Source organism: Triturus cristatus, chromosome 10 (assembly GCF_964204655.1).
Source record: "Triturus cristatus chromosome 10, aTriCri1.1, whole genome shotgun sequence".
NCBI classification, from domain to species: domain Eukaryota; kingdom Metazoa; phylum Chordata; class Amphibia; order Caudata; family Salamandridae; genus Triturus; species Triturus cristatus.
This window is the reverse complement of record NC_140593.1, coordinates 795771443-795789799: the sequence shown is the minus strand read 5'-3', so window position 1 is coordinate 795789799 and position 18357 is coordinate 795771443. Positions and strand designations below refer to the sequence as shown.

Genomic DNA, 18357 nt, shown 5'->3' with positions numbered 1-18357 from the left:
AACAAGAGCCATCGACATATAGTTCCCCTTGAGGATCAGAAAGGTGAACATCAGTCAGGTCTACCCGTCTCCTCTGTCTGAAACAGACATTAATGGACATCCTTGTACTCTTCTTCGAAGGGAGGGGTAGTAACATGGCTGGATTCAATGTGGCACATCTTTTGATAGTAATATGAGGTGCAAACAATGTCAATTCGTACCCAGTCAGACGAGCACTGGTAAGGTGCTGCATCTTTGTTTTATTCAAAAGTACATCTACAGCATGCAGCACCATTACTGTGAGTTCAAGATTGAGAACGAGCCCTGCCGATTGTCGGATAGAGACCGCCGCAGCCACGGCGGTTCTTAAACAGCTCGGGAGGGCTCTGGCGACAGGTTCAACCGTAGCAGATAAATTAGCACACGGTCTCTGCTTACCTCCAAAGGCTTGTGTTAACACCGTGAGTGCACATCCAGCCGCTTCGTGTACGTACAACACGAAGGGCTTCTTATAATCAGGCGTGCCAAGCACAGCCACAGAGCAAAGCGCAACTTTTAATTGTTCAAAAGCATGCTGACATTCATGCGTCCAAATCAAGGGTTCACGCACATCTTTAGTTATCAAGCAAAGCAGAGGTTGAGTTAATAAAGAATAAGCAGGTATCCAGTGCAGACAATATGAGGTGATGCCTATAAAAGCACGCATGTCCCTCTGAGTCACAGGGACAGGCATCTTAACAATGGCATCAACTCGCTCAAGTGTTAGCCTCCGACCCTCCTTCGACAACAGGTGACCTAAATAGGTGACCTGCTGTTGACAATATTGGAATTTGGAAAGGGACACTTCATGTCCCATGTGTGCCAAATGCTTTAACAATTTGACAGTGGCATCCCAACAACCCTCTTTGGTATCGGAGACTATCAAAATATCATCCACATACTGCAATAATACATTACCTGCGGGAAGAGAGAGAGAGAGTCCAATCGACTTTTCAAAGCTTGGCTATAAATATTAGGACTTTCTGTATACCCCTGAGGAACTCTACAGAATTGAAAGCTTCTGCCAGCTAAAGCGAAGCTGAATAACTACCCGCTGTCAGGATGGACAGGAATGCTAAAAAAATAATTTTTTCAAATCAATAACAGAAAAGAATTTAGCTGTAGAAGGAATCATTGTTAAAAGGACGGTAATATCAGGAACTACCGGAAACTGGGTAACAACCATTTTGTTTATTTCCCGTAAATCAATCACAAAACGATAGACATCATGATGTGCATCAGGGGAATCCACAGGTGCCTTTTTATGAATAGGGAGAATAGGGCTATTGCAAACATTTTTTACTGCCTCCTCTACCACCCCCGATTTGATTAGGTCCTGTATAATCTGCATCAAAGCCTGTTAACCAGCCTGTAATATTTTATATTGGGGAATAGAAGGAAGTACAACGTTATCTTTGACCTTTATTGAAACTGGTGGTATCTGTAACAACCCCACATCTGTATCCCCTGTGGCCCACAATGAGGACGGCACATCCTTAAATTCAACAGGAAGCGGTGCATCTTTCGCCAAACACTGTTTTGCACTAACCACATTAGGTCCGAAAGTCAGATAAACACCATCCGGGAAACAATAAATGGTGGCATGTAACTTCAACAACTCCAGTCCTAATAAATTTTCCCCACAATTTGCCGTCAACAAAAAGTCGGGAGTCCTCAGTAAAAGGACCAACAGTAAAAACAAGAGGTCGGGATATGGGGCACACAACCGGTATGCCTGAATAACCTACCGAGACATTATTATGGCCAGACAGGGCTGCCACGGGGACCAGCGAATGAGAAACAGAGCTATTCATTGCACCTGTATCCACCAAACATTTCTGTGCCGAACCATGCAAATCTGCCGTGACATAAGGACCACACTGATCCACAGGAATTTGGACTGGTCCCTCACCCTGTCCCTTGCTGTCCTAGCTATAGGACATCCCTGTAACTTCATCCACATCATAATCATCATGATAGTACTTGAAATAATTTTGATCTGAATGACCCCCTGAAGGTGTACCATCTTGATCCTCATCCCAACCAACCTGTCGATGGCCCCTTCCACCTGGACCCCGCCCTCTGTGTACTGCAAGTTTCTGTAACAGTTCTGGAAACTCCCTTCACCAACGTCCCGCCTTTTTACAATACGCACACTGATTCAGACCCAAGGGCATACCACCTCTACCAGCACCCCGTCCCCTTTGAACCGGACAATTTGCCTCAACCCATTCCAGACCCCCTTGCAACCTGCTGTAGCAACACCTTTGTCTTCAAATCCTTACTTTTTTTCTCCACCTTTTCCTCATTTTCTCGATGCTCATAATATTGAGCACTACTCAATATCACTAAAGGGGAGAAAGCAGTCCAAGTACTCTCAGAAGCTTGCAGCCGAGCCGCAATTTCAGGAAGCAAATTTGTAACAAACCTATCAACAAACAAACGAACACCACCTTCAACTGACAAATCCTGCATACTGAAATCTAGAAACACCCGTTCAAAACGAGTGAAAAAATCTGGCACACTCTCCTCTTTCTTCTGACGACATGCCGTTAACTTGTCCCAATCCATTCATCTAGGTGGGATAAGAGAATGCATATAGGTAATAATGCGGCTTGGCAAGGCCAAAATTTCAGCTTTGGGTTTTCACCGGCCTTTCTCTCCTTATCCTATGCCCTAATCTCATTCCAAGTACCACCCAGCTCTGCTGCATTATCCTGCGTATGCACTTGCCACCAAATTTCCACTGGCACCAAAAGCCCCAAAAACATCTCAATGTCTGCTAAAGTCATAACTGATGAGGAGGCAGCCTTTGTTAATTCTTTATAGTATGCAGTAGGACTTTTCCTAGGGTCCGGTAACTGACTGTTAAGAGCAAGCACCTCACTTCTCCTCCATGGGGCATAGACCCATTGTTCCCGAAAATGAGCTTCTACCCGCTGCTGAACCACATCTCCATTCTGGTTACGCTGTTCTGGGATCTCAGGGTAAAAAACAGGGTGCACCTCTCTCATTGGAAGTTGGGAAACTGTAGCTGGAGTATGGCGATGCAATCTTTTTTGATAACCAAGCAGCGTATCGACATTCCCAAAAACTTCTGCAGGGGCCATACCAACTGAATATACACGATCTCGAAATCATAAATAACTTGAGGAGCTGTGCCTCCAATACACTGTTCCCACAAACCAATCAATGTAGCCGACATATGCTGAAGGGCATGCTGTTGTACAAACGTGTCAACATCTTTCATCACACTCCATATATCTTCCACACTATAAATCAGATTCCAAACCCATTGCGCTGCCTGATTTGCAACCATCTTCTTCTCCTCTTCACCCACATTATACTGAATCAATGCCCGCTCCATTTGCTCCTGTGCCACCACCCAATCCCTTCCATCTGACCCTCGCACTGGTGTCTCAACGCTACCCAAAACCACAGATGAAATGCCTGGGGAAGACACAAGAGGTACAGATGCAGGTGACAATGTCAGCAATGACTGTGTGGTGGGTGTAAGAGAAGGATGAGAAACATGAGGGGAAGCAGTAGACACTGCGGGGGTGCCTCCAGTCACCACACTTGCGTGTTGCACAACTGGAGGGGAGACAGATAGGGCTGGAGCCAAAGCTGTTCAATCTGTGGAAAGACCAGAAGGGGGCCATGGGGCAATGGAGGACTGAGGTGATGGAACAGCAGGATATATTCTCTGTGGGGCATAGGGAGGTGGGGGACGGGTGTCCAACAGATCCTCCACAAAAGGATCCTCATCCTTTCGAACAACATAGGACTTATTACATTGCAATCGAAACTTCCTATCTGCATACTCAATACCCTTTTCAGTTTGCTCCTTATCATAAGCTACCTCTTTCTGAACCACTGTTTGCATTGCTTTCTTCCTAGACTCCTTCTCGGCAAGTATACGCCTCTGTTTAGCTTCTTTCGGCCATACCTGCAAAGTATCAAACATCGACCGCCTATTTCTTCTAGCAAATAATTTGTCCTGTAAATAATTCAGATTTTGTTCATCAAAGGTACCTTCCAGTGGCCAGTGAAGCTCAGTATTGTCCCTCGTATACTTGTGCCACAATGTACGAAACATAAAAGGGCCAATACCATGCTTCACATACATCTCAAAACTCGGAGTGCCTTCCGGAGGCGCAGGCTGCCTTTCCTCCAGCTGATGCTCAGCAGAACAAAAGCGGCACCCCAAGCACAACACTTTACTCCAACAAGGCATTCTGGCTCTCACTTCACTCTCCACCTAAATTAACACACACAACAAGAATGCACAAACAAAAAAAGCTCTCCAAGTCAGTCCTCGGACTGCACCAAGTCAAGTAAGTCCACAGACTGCACCAAGACAAGATAGGCTCTAGCCCCAGGCCTTTTCAAAATTAAACCAAATTCAGCAAGTGGCCTGGCAGAACGTTTAAAACGCTCCGTATCACAAGGGTCCACAGACCCACCAAGTTAATCAAGACGGCGCTGCACTTACTAAAACTCACCCTTTGCACACAGGTCAAACAAGATTATTCTCCACTGCCAACTCTTCGGACCAAACGGTCAGATCCAAGGGTTTTGCCTTTTCAGGACCCCAGCCGAGATGCCCACTAGACGAGGAGCTGCCCGATGAGACAGGTGGGGCAGACACGAGAAACAAGCTCTATCATATGGGGATCCCCGATCTGCCCATTCGACCAGACGCAACTTCGACCCCCTAAACCCGATTACGGAAGGGATGGCTCACCTGGTGGAGTCTCTGTTCGGGCATCAACTGAAGGAAGTGACCCACTAGGGTCACCCGTGTCACTCTCGATCACCTCTTGCCTTCCGAGAATGAAGAGTCGATGACGCAGTAGAGAATGCAAGCAAACTAGGTTATTCACAAAATAGACTGCAATGGAGTCCAGTCTGACCAGCCTCCAATGATGGTTGACGAGGGACTGACTCACAAGCATAAAGTTACATTATGTAGTTTGCGGAGCCCACAAAGACCCACCTAATATGGAAAAGTACTGGTAGCTGTCGTAATACAATGGGGGCACAGAACATAAGTTTCAATTCCGCAGCCTGGTACTAGCTATTTACTATCCAAGGTCCTCTAGCCTATCCTTCCCTCTAGACAGGTAGGAGAAGGCCTCTATGTAACAGAAAAGGCATGCTTTAATGGGAAAGTTTCAGCATTGGAGAAACAAAACTTACCAAGGACCATTTCTCGTAAATGAGCAGGTAACAGTTTCAATTATAATAGAAAATGGCGTCTTCGGGAGCTAAAATGGTGGCACAGATGTCAACCTAACTAACGCACCACCTATATTTACTGATTGCGTCTACACACAATATGCAGATATAATGTATTAGCCATATAAATGCTAACAATTTTGGGTAAAACACGAATAAGATGACAATGTTACATTTCAATTCTATCAGTACGGACATGGGGAGAAAGGAAAATACCCTGTATATAAGGCTTAGCATATGGAAATATGAGCCCACAGTAGCTGTAACTTGCTCCTTTATTGTCAGTTTCGGGTCCAAGCATATGCCAAGGTTCTTGACCATTGTCTTGGGGACTGGGGTGGCACCTAGGTCAGAGGGCCACCATTCTGGGTGAGAGACCGTGTTGAAAGCTGCTGACAGATCCATCAGCCCTAGTAGTACTGCTTATCCATTATCAAGGGAGTGCCTTATACTGTCGGTAACAGCAATCAATGCTGACTCAATACTGTACATTTGACTAAACACAGACTGAGATGGGTCAAGGCATCCAGTAGATTCAACGTGGTCGGAGAAATGTTTGTTGATATGCTTTTCCAATATCAGGAGGGGTAGGAGAGAAATTGGACATTGGTTTTCTTACAGATGGGAATTATTTGTGCAGCCTTCCATTCAAGTGGTAGTTGGTCCTGTCTCATTGAAAGATTGAGGATTGAACAAATTGGAGGGGACAACTGTTTGGAGAGCAACAAGGAAATTTTGTCTGGAGTACTGTCCAGAGGGGAACCTGATTTAACTGTGTTCAGCAGTGACTTTGAGAGGGGGGAAGTTTTCCAACAGATGCACATTAGTCGAGGATGGGGGGCAGCAGGAAGTAGTGTTATTCTGGAGGTTCCTTACTATAGTGATTTTATCATAGATCAGCTCAATTTTCTGTACAAAATGGATAGCTATTTTATCACAAAGTTCTTGAGAAGTAGAAACTTCATTGTTGCAAGACTTCCGATTTGTAAAGGAATTAAGGATTTGGTATAGTACTTTGGGGACACTCCCTGCTTGGTTGAGTTGCAACGCAATATGGGCTCTGCGTGCGGTTTTAAAATTTTTATGTTGTCGAGCCAGAGAGGTCTAATACCTCTCTTTATCCTGTACATCGTGGGAGTGACGCCAGTGCCTTTCCAGGTTTATACAAAGACATTTTTACTTTCATAGGTCTAAGGAAAAACCACGCTGTATGTGGGCGTCTAGCCAAACTGGGATATTGTTTCAATGGGGCCAGCTGAATTAGATGGTCTTCCCCTCGAATATTACAGTACCTTCTGATCAGTCCTGGCACCCTGCCTTGCAGACATTTTTGAGGCAGCCTTAGGCACTGGCGATCTCCCACACTCTCTCTGGGAATCTCTCTAGATCTCCCTCTATAAACCGGACAGAGACCCCCACAGCTGACATCCTATAGGCCCATAACCATTCTCAGGGCCGACTATAAAATCTTGGGAATGATCCTCGCTAAAAGGTAAGCCCAAATCCTCCCTAAACTTATATATACTGACCAAAATGGCTTTGTTCCTGGCCGTAGCAACGTAGAACCGTAGCATCTCCCAGAACATTCGTCTTCTCTTTCATGTTCAGGGCCAAGTTAGGGGGCCGTTCCCATGAGTGGCCTGTCTTATCTTAGATCTGGAGATAACATTCAATGACTGACTATTATTCTCCAAACCTAAGTCTCGGATCCTCCTGGGCCACCTTGTCTTGGTCCCCTTCCCAGTCAGCCGTGATACTAGGGATGCCTGCTTTCCCCACTGAAATTCGCACTTGCTTTGGAACCCCTTGCCATATCATTGCATTGGGTGTGCCGAGAGTGGGGCATCTCGCTCGAGGAAAGGGCAAATGGTGTGTAATTGGGCGTGGATGACCTGCTTTTATATCTGCAGAATGTAATGACTGACCTTACTCTGCTCCAGGACACCCCAGCGAATTACGCTTCTGCTGCTGGGCTTTGTATTAACTGCGCAAAATCAGACATCTACCCGCTCTGTCCTGACCAACAGCTACGAGAAGTATATCTGGGTGATTCTTGCCTTAGCTGGCATGCTCAGGCGACTCGCGACCTAGAGTTCTACCTCTATCATACTCCCCTAGACCTATACAAGGGGAACCTATGCAAGGCCATGGTGGGAATCAGAACTCAAATACACTTCTGGCAGCCCCTCCCCCTGGCCACGATTAGGTAAAATTGCTTTGGCGAAGATGATTATCCTGTCCTGTCTTTTGAATTATTTCACAAACATCCCAATCATCCCACCACACTCCTTCTTTAAGGAGCTTGACACCCTTCTATGCACACCCATTTGAGAAGCCAAATGCCGCCGAATGGCCCTTGCAAAATTGCAGTTGACATTGGACCGAGGAGGCCTGCATGCTCCCGACTTCGAGGAGTACTTTTTAGCAGCACAGCTCTGATCGTGATTCCACTCAAAGGCGGGTCCAATGGGAGTCTCTGTGAGTGTCTACGATCTGGGGATTCCACCTTCCGAGAGCTTTACACCACTCCCTTTACAAAGATGGTGGCGTAGACATTTATGATCTAGATAAATCGCCTCCTCCATGGGGCCCCAATGTATGCACAACATTACCTTTGGTCGGTCTCCTCTGCATCCTGGGCCTTATTTATGAGGCCTTGCAACAGCTTTGCGCTTCTGTTGCGTCACTTTTTGTAACACATCGGTGGTGTAAAACATGTCTCCTGTTGCGCCCTATTTACAAAGTGACGCATCTAAGCAGATGCATCACTTTGTAAACCCCTGCGCTACATTATACCTGCACCAGGTATAATGTATGCAGGGTGGGCGTTCCCACGTAAGTGAGCCTTATAAAAGTGATGCAGGGAAATCTATGAGATTTCACTGCACCACTTCTAGTGTGCAAATGTGTCAATATCTTACGCCTGCCTCACAGCAGGTGTAGGACTGATGCAGGCCCTTTCCCATGGGGCTTGACCCATGTGAAAGGGCACATTGCTGGAGTTGCATCACTTTTGTGACACACTCCAGCAATGCGTCACTTTTGCGCCTACAGATACGTCAGAAATACTGACGTATCTGTAACTCCTTGCGACATGATGCGTCATACAGTAAATATGACGCATCCATCATTTCGCAAGGAGGGCACACTGAGAAGTGACGCATCGCTGCTTTCACACAGCGATGCGTCACTTCTCATAAATGAGGCCCCCTGTTTTTTTTTATTCTGCCGGCTATCTGAGGGTGTGGACAGAACACTCAGGGCCTCATTTATGAAAAGAGACGCATCGCTGCGTTAAAACAGCGATGTTTCACTTTTCATTGCCCCCTCCTTGTGACATGCTGGATGCGTCATATTTACAATATGACGCATCATGACGGAAAGCATCCACTTAGTAGAGAAACATCAAGTAAAAAAGACAGCGACGGTGAACATAGATGTAGGACAACACAAAACACGCTTCGTGTTAGACAGCGGCGCCACATGCAACATCATGTGTGTATCAGAATATGAAAAGATGGAAATAAAGCTAGTGCCATCCACGGGTAACGTATTCACGTGGGGATCGAAAAAAACAGTGATTAACATGGGGAAATTTACAGAGACACTTATATACAAAGACATATCAAGCAAAGAAGACATACATGTACTGAAAGGTGACATTCCAACACCATGCTTACTGAGTAACGTCACAGTGCAGATGATGGGCCTCCTCGCAATGACATACTACATTTCAGAGAAGAAGAACATCCTGAGAGATTATCCAAGTATCCTACATGGACTAGGAAAACTAAAAGGACGGCAAATAACACTGCACATCAATGAAGCAGTAAAACCAGTAGCTCAACATCACAGGCGAGTGCCGATACACTTGCAACCGCAAGTCAAGGAGGAAATACCAGCATTGCTAAGTCAGGACATCATGGAGCCGGCAGACGGACCGACGCCATAGGTGTCCCCAATAGTGGCAGTCCCAAAAAAGAACACATCCAAAATTCGCATCTGTGTAGACATGAGGATACCAAACACAGCAATTGAACGAGAAAGACACCCTGGACCACACCTAAACGACATGATCAGCTGCCTAACTGGCACATGCCGATTCTCAAAGCTGGACCTGTGCAAAGGATATCATCAGCTAGAGCTTGACCCACAGTCAAGGTACATTACGACATTCTCCATGCACATGGGTCTATTTCGCTACAAGCGGCTGAGTTTCGGCATCTCATCGGCGGCAGAAATATTTCAAGAAACAATACGGCAAGTCATAAGGCCGGTGAAAAACAGCCTCAACTACAGTGATGACATTTTGGTACTTGGTCGAACAGATGACGAGCATGACAAAGCATTCCGGGACGTATGCTCCCAACTGAAACAGGCAGGTCTAACGCTGAACGAAGACAAGTGCGAAATCGGGAGAAACGAACTGGTATTTTTCGGACACATCTTCTCTAAAAAAGGGATGCGACCAGATTGCAGAAAAGTGGAGACGCTGGAAAAAGCAAAACCTCTGAGCGATGTTGCAGAAATGAGGTCATTCCTTGGGCGTGCCAGTTACTGTGCGAGATACATAAAAGACTTTGCCACGGTAAGCACACTGCTGAGAACACTAATGAAACAAGGCCAGACATTCATGTGGACCGAAGACTGCAACAAAGCATTTGAGGCCATCAGACATGCAGTGATAGCGGTGGACCATCTTGCGTACTTCGACCCCCTGCTGTGCACAGAATTGACGGTGGACGCCAGCCCTATGGGGCTAGGAGCGATCCTGGCACAACAGAGGCCAGGTAAAGAGTCCCCAAGAAATATAGTGGCATACGCAAGCAAAAGCCTGTCCGAAATTGAGAGGGCATACTCACAGCCAGAAAAAGAAAGCCTCGCAGTCGTATGGGCATGTGAACACTATCACATGTTCATATATGGGAAACCATTCACCATTATAACGGATCATCAGGCCCTAGTAACGATCTATGGAAATCCCAACGCGAAAATACCACCTAGAATCGAGAGATGGGGCATAAGGCTGATGGACTACAACTTCAAGATCGTGCACAAACCAGGGAAAGAACATAACCCGGCGGACTACATGTCGCGGCACCCTTTGCCACAGACAACTGAGACAACATCAATAGCGGAGGAATACCTGAACTTTGTACTAAAACAAAACACTCCAGCATCAATAACGATGGCAGAGTTGGAGCTCGAAACAGAGAGGGACGCCACAATGCAGGCGGTCAAAATGGTAACTAGACAACAGAGATGGAGGCATGTCAACAACAACAGCATCATGGAAAATGGAGTGATCAAAGAGGAAATGCTGGCATTCAAAAAGATTCAAGAAGAGCTATCAGAGACCAAAAATGGAATAATAATGCGAGGAACAAGAATAGTGATGCCAAGAGCTCTGCGCAGACAGACTGTAAACTTGGCGCACAAATCACACAGAGGCATGGTGGCAACAAAGAAACTGCTATGGGAGAAAGTGTGGTTCCCGGTTTTGGACAATATGGTGGAGGCCACCGTCACAAACTGCCACATCTGACAAACAACAGGGCAGCCAGCAAAACCGGAACCATTACAAATGTCAGAACTCCCGCGGGCAGTGTGGACCGAACTGACAGCAGACTTCTACGGGCCTCTGGAAACGGGAAACTCCCTGCTCGTGATAATTGATGAATTCTCCAGGTTTCCCATCGTGCGATAAGTATCGTCCACATCAGCAATCGAAACGCTGCCTACTCTGGACGACGTATTTGCGGCGTGGGGCTCCCCACAAACACTAAAGACAGAGAATGGCCCACCATTCTCAGGGGAAGAATTTCGAAAATGTATGGACTATTTAGGGATCCACCACAGGAAAATAACGCCTCTGTGGCCACGAGCGAATGGCATGGTGGAAAGATTCATGGGGAGCATAAAGAAGGCTGTCCAAAGAGCAGAGCTGGTGCAGATATCAATAGGACAGGCTCTGTGTCAAGTACTAAGGGACTATCGAAACACCCCTCACAGCTCCACAGGACGGTGTCCCGCCAAGCTAGTTCTGGGCAGATCAAGCAGGACGAGGCTACCACAGATGGAAGCAACAACAATGCCAGAGCAGAGCAGCATCGCCATCAAAGACCAAGAGGCCAAGGAGAAAATGAAGGCATATGCCGATGCAAGGAGACATGCCACTCCTGCGCACCTCAAGCAAGGCGATATTGTGGTGGTGAGGCAGCGGCAGTTAAGAAAATCGGACAGCCGTTCTCAAAGGAGCCGAGGTAAAGGGGCCCATGATAACAGCATCAGCAGGACGCAACCATATCACTCAAGATCATGGTCGAAGTCAGAAGAGATGTCGCAACAGGAGACGCAGGCATGAGACAGGATGAGGACGAGCAGACGGACAAAGGAGAAACACGCCAAAGAAGAGAGGGCAAAAGACCAAAGAGACTGATTGAAGAAATGTAAGGAGGGCACTTTCTCTCTCTCTCTCTCTCTCTCTCTCTCTCTATACATCTCTCTATATATCTCTCTCTCTCTCTCTACAACTATTTGGCATCCACCATTTTTCTGTCATTTCTGCAACAAAGGGGGAGATGTCATGACCTGGGCAGAGGGCACTAGGACCCTGGACCCGACTGGTGGGGAGGGGGACAAGGAACCAGACACCACTTCCGGTCAAGGGGTGGGGGACGGGCAGAAAGGGAAGATCAGGGATGAGGCAGGACATGTAAGCTTACACTGCAAGAAAAGAATAAAGATACCTGATTCCAGAAACCGACTCCTGTCGTGCTTCACGATCAAGATACGACAACCTTGAGCGACGTCACAGAGTTACCAGATATTTACACATGGGAAGCATGCTTCCTAAAGACATCAAAAAAGGGAGCGACATTTCACTCCTTGAACCAGGCGCACAGCTTCTGTAATAATTATCACTGATTTTGAACTCTACCATTTATAGCGACAATTAATCCATGTAGTCCCGAATTTTATAAACACTTTTATTTCTTCGTTGTAGCAAGTTCCTTAAATGACTAAGATGTGCACCTCACGTGTGTGCATTCGTATCTCTTGAATTGATTTATCAAAACTTTTTCTTCTCTGGGTGCAACAGGCTGATAGGGTAGACTGAAGATAATGCATTCAACAAAAATAGCAGTGCACCCCTTTCATTTATTTCTTGTTGGCTTTTCTGTCAGCAGTTTGTTTATTTGCGTGCTTCCTGGATCCCGTGCACTACCCTGATAACACAGTCCATAGTAAAGACATCAAAAAAGGGAGCGACATTTCACTCCTTGAACCAGGCGCACAGCTTCTGTAATAATCACTGATTTTGAACTCTACCATTTATAGCGACTATTAATCCATGTAGTCCCGAATTTTATAAACAACACTTTTATTTCTTCGTTGTTTTCAACCACGTGAGATAAATATGTTTTTAACTGCTTCTTATGCCACGAATATGCTAATACAAGCCTTTGTCAGGGCACGTGGAAAAAACATAAAACATTCTTAGTTGCAGATCTCACTGCACCCAATGCATTTCGGGCTATTTAAAAGCCCTTCTTCAGGGGTTTCTACAAATTAAAAGAACATTACTATTAGGATTCAATTACTTGACCATTACTAACAAATCATTACTCTGTTGTTATACAGCACTTTTCCCTCTAAAAACGGAACTCTGTTCCTCCCACCATTATGCCTGAAAAACTACCCGTACTCTCAATTGTTAACCTTCAATTATCATACGTAAACAATCCCTAAATCTACTCGCTTAATGACACCCAACCGTCTACTCACTCGTAATTAGTAACCCTACTTGAATCTACTTCGTCCCGTACCTTTAACAACTTTATTCCAAGGTGTTCCCTTTCAAAATCATTTCTCCTCTTGAGACGATGTTAGCGTCAACTGCGTGCTTCCTCTACTGATTTAAACTCCTGTGGCATTACCCCGCCTCTTTGATTTAACCTATCACAACCTCCCTATAGTCACTAGATTGTCACTTCTGACTCAATATCCCACAATCCATCTCTTTAGAAACTCCACAATCACAACTCCCTTGTTTCAATTATCCCGATCTAATCTCTCTAACTCAACTCGTAATATTCCAAACATATCAATTATAGTCCCCGCACCTCCCTTTTGATATTCATTTGTTGCGCTGTTAAAAAAATGAACAATTAGACACATAAGCATACAGTAAAAACACGTATTATTGCGAGCAATGCGATATTTGAAAGATTTATCAAGTATTCATGTCCATAGTCCTGGAGTAACCAGATACTTATTAGCAAGTTCCTTAAATGACTAAGATGTGCACCTCACGTGTGTGCATTCGTATCTCTTGAATTGATTTATCCAAACTTTTTCTTCTGTGGGTGCAACAGGCTGATAGGGTAGACTGAAGATAATGCATTCAACACAAATAGCCGTGCACTCCTTTCATTTATTTCTTGTTGGCTTTTCTGTCAGCAGTTTGTTGATTTGCGTGCTTCCTGGATCCCGTGCACTACCCTGATTACACGGTGCGTAGTAAAGACATCAAAAAAGGGAGCGACATTTCACTCCTTGAACCAGGCGCACAGCTTCTGTAATAATTATCACTGATTTTGAACTCTACCATTTACAGCGACAATTAATCCATGAAGTCCCGAATTTTATAAACACTTTTATTTCTTCGTTGTTTTCACACACGTGAGATAAATATGTTTTTAGCTGCTTCTTATGCCACGAATATGCTAATCCAAGCCTTTGTCAAGGCACGTGGAAAAAACATAAAACATTCTTAGTTGCAGATCTCAATGCACCCAATGCATTTCGGGCTATTTAAAAGCCCTTCTTCAGGGGTTTTCTACAAATTAAAAGAACATTACTATTAGGATTCAATTACTTGACCACAATTACAAACTGCATACTTATGTATTGCTAACAAATCATTACTGTGTTGTTATACAGCGCTTTTCCCTCTAAAAACTGAACTCTGTTCCTCCCACCATTTAGCCTGAAAAACTACCCGTACTCTCAATTGTTAACCTTCAATTATCATACATAAACAATCCCTAAATCTACTCGCTTAATGACACCCAACCGTCTACTCACTCGTAAATAGTAACCCTACTTGAATCTACTTCGTCCCGTACCTTTAACAAATTTATTCCAAGGTGTTCCCTTTCAAAATCATTTCTCCTCTTGAGACGATGTTAGCGTCAATTGCGTGCCTTCTCTACTGATTTAAACTCCTGTGGCATTACCCCGCCTCTTTGATTTAACCTATCACAACCTCCCTATAGTCACTAGATTGTCACTTGTGACTCAATATCCCACAATCCATCTCTTTATAAATTGCCCAATCACAACTCCCTTGTTTCAATTATCCCGATCTAATCTCTCTAACTCAACTCGTAATATTCCAAACATATCAATTATAGTCCCCGCACCTCCCTTTTGATATTCATTTGTTGCGCTGTTAAAAAAAAGAACAACAATTAGACACATAAGCATACAGTAAAAACACGTATTATTGCGAGCAATGCGATATTTGAAAGATTTATCAAGTATTCATGTCCATAGTCCTGGAGTAACCAGATACTTATTAGCAAGTTCCTTAAATGACTAAGATGTGCACCTCACGTGTGTGCATTCGTATCTCTTGAATTGATTTATCCAAACTTTTTCTTCTGTGGGTGCAACAGGCTGATAGGGTAGACTGAAGATAATGCATTCAACACAAATAGCCGTGCACTCCTTTCATTTATTTCTTGTTGGCTTTTCTGTCAGCAGTTTGTTTATTTGCGTGCTTCCTGGATCCCGTGCACTACCCTGATTACTAGGGGGCAGATTTATGTTGCCTGGCGCATCCCTGCAAATCAGCAAGGATGCGCCAGGAATGATGCGTCACGCAAGTTTACCCTTGCGCCACACATGATGCGCCGCATTTACAATGCGGCGCATCATGGCGCAGGAATAAACAGATGCGTGACGCATCCGATGGCGTAAGGTTGGCGCAGTGCTTCAGTTGCGTCGCAAGCGCGACGCAACTCCAGCACTGTTCCAACCTACCCTATCCCTAACATGGTGCGTCAAGCCTTACGCCTGCTTCAAGCAGGCGCAGGGTTTTGGCGCATCAGCGTTGGGAAAGTGACTCAGTCAAATCTTATAGATTTGACTGAGTCACTTTTCAGGGGCGTTCCTGCGACGGAACGCCCCCCCCCTCCGTCGACACGCCCACGTGAAACCTGACGCAGGTTTTACGTGGCGCAGGGCTTTACATCGTGACGCATCTCCTTAGATGCGTCACGATGTAAATATGGCGCAACGTGGCGCAGGGTTTACACCACCGCTGCGTCACAAAAGTGACGCAACGGCGGCGTAAAAGTGGCGCATCTCCGATATAGATCTGCCCCACGGTGCGTAGTAAAGACATCAAAAAAGGGCGCGACTTTTCACTCCTTGAACCAGGCGCACAGCTTCTGTAATAATTATCACTGATTTTGAACTCTACCATTTATAGCGACAATTAATCCATGTAGTCCCGAATTTTATAAACAACACTTTTATTTCTTCGTTGTTTTCACACACGTGAGATAAATATGTTTTTAGCTGCTTCTTATGCCACGAATATGCTAATCCAAGCCTTTGTCCGGGCACGTGGAAAAAACATAAAACATTCTTAGTTGCAGATCTCAATGCACCCAATGCATTTCGGGCTATTTAAAAGCCCTTCTTCCGGGGTTTTCTACAAATTAAAAGAACATTACTATTAGAATTCAATTACTTGACCACAATTACAAACTGCATACTTATGTATTGCTAACAAATCATTACTCTGTTGTTATACAGCGCTTTTCCCTCTAAAAACTGAACTCTGTTCCTCCCACCATTATGCCTGAAAAACTACCCGTACTCTCAATTGTTAACCTTCAATTATCATACGTAAACAATCCCTAAATCTACTTGCTTAATGACACCCAACCGTCTACTTACTCGTAATTAGTAACCCTACTTGAATCTACTTCGTCCCGTACCTTTAACAACTTTATTTCAAGGTGTTCCCTTTCAAAATCATTTCTCCTCTTGAGACGATGTTAGCGTCAACTGCGTGCTTCCTCTACTGATTTAAACTCCTGTGGCATTACAACGAAAACAACGAAGAAATAAAAGTGTTGTTTATAAAATTCAGGACTACATGGATTAATTGTCGCTATAAATGGTAGAGTTCAAAATCAGTGATAATTATTACAGAAGCTGTGCGCCTGGTTCAAGGAGTGAAATGTCGCTCCCTTTTTTGATGTCTTTACTACGCACCGTGTAATCAGGTTAGTGCACGGGATCCAGGAAGCACGCAAATCAACAAACTGCTGACAGAAAAGCCAACAAGAAATAAATGAAAGGAGTGCACGGCTATTTGTGTTGAAAGCATGCTCCCTAGTCATTTTTAAGCCTAAGAAACAACATAATGTATGAAGCACTCACTTCATGGCCCTAGCACTCGTCCTTGTCAAACGCATACTCACACTCCACTGGCGTTCACCTACAGCCCCTCCGGTGGCCACAGGGCATGGAGCTGTGTCGACTGCGCAAACAACTTATTTCCCCTAATGGGCCACCCTACTCATACATTTCAAACAGCCGGTGGGAATAGATGATCTTTCCCCAAGATCACAGCATTCGGTCCCCATGTACGCCATAAATGCTGCTCCTATTGGGGGCCCTTACGTCAGCACTCGCCCGTGGTCTCCACTCACCCACCATCACGCGGTACACACAGTCTCCATATGCCTGTCCACCCACTCTTGCCACTATTCCAGCCAGGGGCGTAACACAAGCTCCAGGGGGCCCCCTCAGCACAGCACTCTGGCTGCAGGGCTCCTGATTGAGCCCGGAGGCCCCCCTCCAAGGTGCCTTGCAGGGAGGCCCCCTCAAGGTTCGTTACGCCAGTGATTCCTGCCTCATTCTACACACTCTTCAACGTCACTAAGCCTGCCCACCTATCTCTTGCCCCAGTTTCTACATTTGCTCTCAGTTTGCGTCATTGATTGTGACGATATACAACTCTTTAATTTTAATGTAAATTGAGGTCTCTTCAAACCTCTGTTCCTTTACATACCCTATGCTGGCATTGTTTTTTTTATACCTTTATGTATAATCAGACTGTATTTACTGTCCGGAGTCATCATCACTCGCCAACCATTGTCACATGCTAATGCTGATTAGATTGCAAAACCCAATGAAAATATTCTCGAAAAAGACTCATACACTAGGATATGCTAGCAGACCTACATCAGGAACTCCAACTGAATTGTCCTTGAATCTGTTACATCCAGTACACGAACAAAGCTTCAGACACAATACACCTTAAGGAAAATAACCAATTGTGTCACGAAGACTGTGGGGAGAGAAGACATGCAGGGGGACATTGATTGGAAGGGGTGATGAGCAGGAACAAAATGAACAGAACATCAAAACAGCATCCATATTAATAAAATCATTAAAATTAATATAATCGAGTCTCTTAAAACATGTTTTTTAGTAAACTCAAAATTAGCATTATTAACAAGATCTTGTTTCATGTATTGATTTATAAAGTGCATAGTTAATTAAAACCATTACACTACCAATAAAATCACATAATTAATTAATAATAGCTACAACATTTTTTAAAGTAGTCTTGTTATTTACATAACAATTTCATATGAGCAGTTGCTAAAACAAAAGTCTAGAGGTGGAAATAAAATGCGAAGCATTCATAAAACGTAGAATTCATTATACAGTTGTACCAATTCGACCTTCATTTTCAAAGCAGACTGGTCATTGCGTCCCGATATCCCATTTTTTCCATTTGAAAAAAATCATAAAATAGTTATAAAATTTCAAGGGCTCTTGAAGGGTAGTGTTCATTGTTCAGTTGTGCAAATTAATCACTCTGGCTCTTAACTAAGGTAATATTGCTCCGAAACGGCCGTCCTGGACAGACGCACTTTGAAAACAGAGGGTTGTGTGTGGGTAGATACCGTTCTCCTCAGGGCCGGCTTAAGCACTGGTGGCGCCCTGTGCGACAATGTTTGTTAAGGCCCCCCCCAATGACCACCTCTGCCACGGATTCCCTCA

The 18357-nt window shown here is 44.8% G+C and overlaps 1 long non-coding RNA gene across 1 annotated transcript; it reads right to left on the bottom strand.

Moving 5' to 3' along the window:
* Positions 1–13445: 13445 nt before the first annotated feature.
* LOC146790010 (uncharacterized) lies at positions 13446–14503 on the bottom strand. Its single transcript, XR_014969515.1, has 2 exons — positions 14391–14503; positions 13446–14101 (listed from the first exon to the last, which is right to left on the bottom strand). It is a non-coding gene; the product is annotated as an uncharacterized LOC146790010 (long non-coding RNA).
* Between the last annotated feature and the right edge of the window lie 3854 nt (positions 14504–18357).